This window comes from Etheostoma cragini, chromosome 6 (genome assembly GCF_013103735.1).
Source record: "Etheostoma cragini isolate CJK2018 chromosome 6, CSU_Ecrag_1.0, whole genome shotgun sequence".
Classification (NCBI taxonomy): Eukaryota; Metazoa; Chordata; class Actinopteri; order Perciformes; family Percidae; genus Etheostoma; species Etheostoma cragini.
In genome coordinates, this window is record NC_048412.1 from 28,563,061 (window position 1) to 28,567,324 (window position 4,264).

A 4,264-nucleotide genomic window follows, 5' to 3' on the forward strand; every position below is an offset into this window, starting at 1 on the left:
CCCCCCCCCCCCACACTCCTTTTTATTTTTTTATTATCCTAAATTAGATGCACCTGTTTGAGGTCCTTAGCTGCATAAAGACACCTGTCCCCGCCATACAATCAGTAAGAATCACACTACTGACATGGCCAAGACCAAAGAGCCGTCCAAAGACACTAGAGACAAAATTGTCCACCTCCACAAGGCTGGAAAGGGCTACGGGGACATGTCCAAGCAGCTTTCTAAGTGGGAGAACTTGCAAAATAGCAGGGTGTTCAAATACTTATTGTCCTCACTGCATGTCAACGCTGTACAGACTGCACATACACATACATGCCACTTAGCGTGTTATGGTAACTTGGCGTGTTATCGTGACCGTTACCTAGCGTTGAGTTCAGGAGAAGATCAAAGCGACGGTTGAGGAAAACGTCCCTTTGTTGTCGTAGGTGGGGCACGATACCCGGTCTCCACGGTGACGGTCCCGTGTGTTACCCATCAACCCCCCCCCCTCCGACCAACCTCCCCACGCGGATATTTCCCCATACACACTACTCACTACAGAGTAAATTCACACACAATCCCAAGGTTATGTAAGTCAATGGAGGCCGTTGGCGTTGATGTACACGCTAGAGAGCGGGGGGGCGTCTTGAAAACACGCCAATAATGGCGTGTTATCCAAAACGCCACTTTGGGAGATTGGCGGGCAGCTTTAATGTGAAGATTTTGGAAGTTGTTCCTGTGTGATCACAGTGGCCCACTAACAGTTTTAGACGCCGGGTCATTCTTCAAATCAGCATAAAAACAACCAAACTAGAATCTCCCAGAAGACCAAGTCCCTGAACGCATCACTGATTCCTAACACATAGGTAACACCTGTTCAAAGATCAAAAAAACTATTATTTCTTAATGTACTATTTTATTTCTAAAGAATGTTTAACACTGGAACTAGAAGATATTTTAAATATCCACAAGAAATTAACAAAACAGCCCAAAACAATGAATAATAATAAAAATGTGTCCTTTATTAATCCTGCAAGGGGGGAATTACAATGTACACACATTACACACAGGCCTGAACTACACACACATGCTCAGGTCACATACATGCACTAATGGGGAGATGTCAGAGTGTGTGTGTGTGTGTGTGTGTGGGGGGGGCATCGTATCGTGGCATAAGTATTGTGATTATATTGTAATGGGAGGAGTCGGGTGATTCCCCCCCCCCCCCACCCCCACCCCCCACCACCACCATCTAGTGGTCTGAGAAAATAAAGACCCTGGTTCACGAAGCTTCATTTGGCCATCACTACTTCCTGTTTGGCTCCCGTCAGAACGACCGCGGCCACTAGAGGGCGCCACCACTGGAAACAGAAATACAGCTCACAATGATGCCGGGACAAACAACACATGGGAGCGTTTTTTGGGGGGAAGGACTGTCTAATTCAGGGGTGTTTACACACTGGAAAATAAGAATCACATCAAGGGGCCGGACATGTGAAGTTTATTAACATAATATTATTATTTAAGAGGTTCAATGCACCACAAGTTTGGGTTTAAAAAAAGAAAGAAGTTTGCTACGTTTTGTATTTTGTTGAATCATCGTTCAAAGTGACGCAATAACCCAACTAACCGACGGAGGCAGCGGTAAAGCAGCAACTCCCGTGTTCTACGAGGTACACTGGCCGGGTAAAGGGTTTGTCTAATTTAATATATTAACAAATATCAGACAACACAGAAAAAACTCACAAGGGTGAGAACAGCAGATGGAAGAGGAAGGAGTTAATCAAAAGGATGAGTAAAAAAAACATGAAATATTCCTTTAAGTTATTCTTTAACTTGCTGTCTCGCCATACATTGTGTTCAACATTACGGGGATGGGGGGGGGGGACGTCTAGGGACGTTGTGGGACATGTTGCACGTATTGAGACAAAAATGGTGATAAAGGTGCCGAATTTTTGGGGGAAAGGCCTCAAAAAGGAGACAAAAGAATTGAAATTGTCACTCCCCGATGTGAGTCGAGTGAAGCTTTGAGTCGTGCATGCGTCACTTTGTGACAAGTAGCCTCCGAGATGCTAACGAGATGCTAACGAGATGCTAACGAGACTTCAGTAACGTCTGAAGTAGCCTCCGAGATGCTAACGAGATGCTAACGAGAGACCTCTGTAACGTCAACACAGTAAACATGGACCTACTTAACCAAGCTGGTTCACTGCTAGCTTAGCTACAAGCTAGCATCAAACACAACAAAGGCTGTCAGGTGAATGGTGTTTTGAGCTAACGTTAGCATCAACCAACCGTAGATAGCTACAACGTTTCTGAAATGATTCCCATCTTCTGTTATTGTTCATAATGAGAAAACTATATTATGTCATGGATTTCACTAATCTCAGTATGACAGTTATGTCGTAAACCGTTTAAATCTGAGCATGCACGACTCATGTCTGCACTCGACCCCCATCGGGGATAGACAGACATTTTTGTTCAAAAAAAGCAAAGATGGACTCAGAGTTAAAAAGGTGAAGTGTTTTGTGTTTTCATGTCCTGAGGGCGTTTGTCTTCGGCGTGCAGAAGGTTTTTATTTGGGGAATATTGACTCTCGGCGCCGAGGAGACGAGTGGATTTAAAAACCTTTTTTTTTTTTTTGCTGCTGTTATTTATACAGGGCGGTGATTTCAGTTGCAAATGTGTTTTTTTTAAAGAAAAAATCTAAATAAAAGACGGAAAAGAGCCCTAAACGTCTCCTTTTGTGTGTGTGTTTGTGTGTGTGTGTGTCGGTCTCTCTTTCTCTCTCTCTCTGTGTGTGTGTGTGTGTGTGTCTCTCTTTCTCTGTGTCTCTGTCTGTGTGTGTCTATCTGGATTTGTGTGTGTGTGTGTCTCTCTCTCTCTTTCTCTGTGTGTGTGTGTGTCTCTCTCTTTTGCTCTGTGTGTGTCTGTGTCTGTGTGTGTGTGTCTCTTACTGTGTGTGTGCGTGTGTCTCCCTCCTGCTCTGTGTGTGTGTGTGTCTCTTACTGTGTGTGTGTGTGTGTGCTGTGTTGGTGAATATAAAGTGTGTGTGTTTTAGTTTTATAATTTTAATTTCTTTTTAATATAGTATAATGTTGTCTTATTTAGTACATGTTTGTCTAAATCTATGTCTGAGTTTGTGGTGTTAATTAAAATAAAACGTAATTTTAAAAATGGCCGCCAGGTGCCGCCACATCAGCAACGTTGCGTCAGTGTGACGTACGCACGTGAGTTTCCGTTTCACTAACCGAGAGAGTCGTCCTGTCCTCACACACGATCTTTGTTTGGAAAAAGGAACTTTCTGGCACACGAGACCCTCCGCTGGGTGAAACGGGACGTAACCGGAAATTAGACGACTTACCTTTCAAAATAAAATAAAAAAATAAAAGCGTTGAAATAAATGTATTTCATTAAAATGCAGTAATAAGTATATATTTAAAATATATACTATATAAATAAAGGTGTTTCTATGGTTGGAATGGTCATTTTACATGTGATTGACAAACAAAAAAGATACTCTGTTAAAAGTAAAAGTACTAATACAACACCGGAAAGATACTCCGTTACAAGTAAAAGTACTACTACAACACTGGAAATATACTCTTTTACAAGTAAAAGTACTAATACAACACTGGAAAGATACTCTGTAACAAGTAAAAGTACTACTACAACACTGGAAAGATACTCAGTAACAAGTAAAAGTACTGCATTGAAAATGTAACTTAAGCAAAAGTCTCATCGGGAAACTGAAAGTAAAGAAGAATCTGTGTGTGTAAATGGATGTGTTTCTCTGTGTGTGTGTCTCTCTCTTTCTCTCTTTGTGTATGTGTGTGTGTGTGTGTGTGTGTGTCTGTGTGTGTGTGTGAGAAAATACAACGAACGAGTTCATCGAGGTATATCCAAGCTTACAAACATCAGAAAACACCAGCAAGTTAACCCATGGTGGAATCTAACGAAGTACTATTGCAGTATATTTCCATTTATTTAATAACATTAAGACTTCCTCACACAGGAAAAGACTTCCGATAAAATCGAGGATAAAAACCCAATAAAGTCCAGGGTCTCAATTGTAATTTCCTCTTGTTGAACTAATAAAGTATACATTATTATTATTATTATTATTATTATTATTATTATTATAAAAAGTTAACCAACCTGAGCCTCCATGTTTTACTAAAGGACAACAATAAAATAAATAAAATACATTTTGAGAAAAACGAAGCTTAGAAATCACATTTTATTTTTATAGTAGCCTACGGAGCGTGTCCTTATTAACACGCCC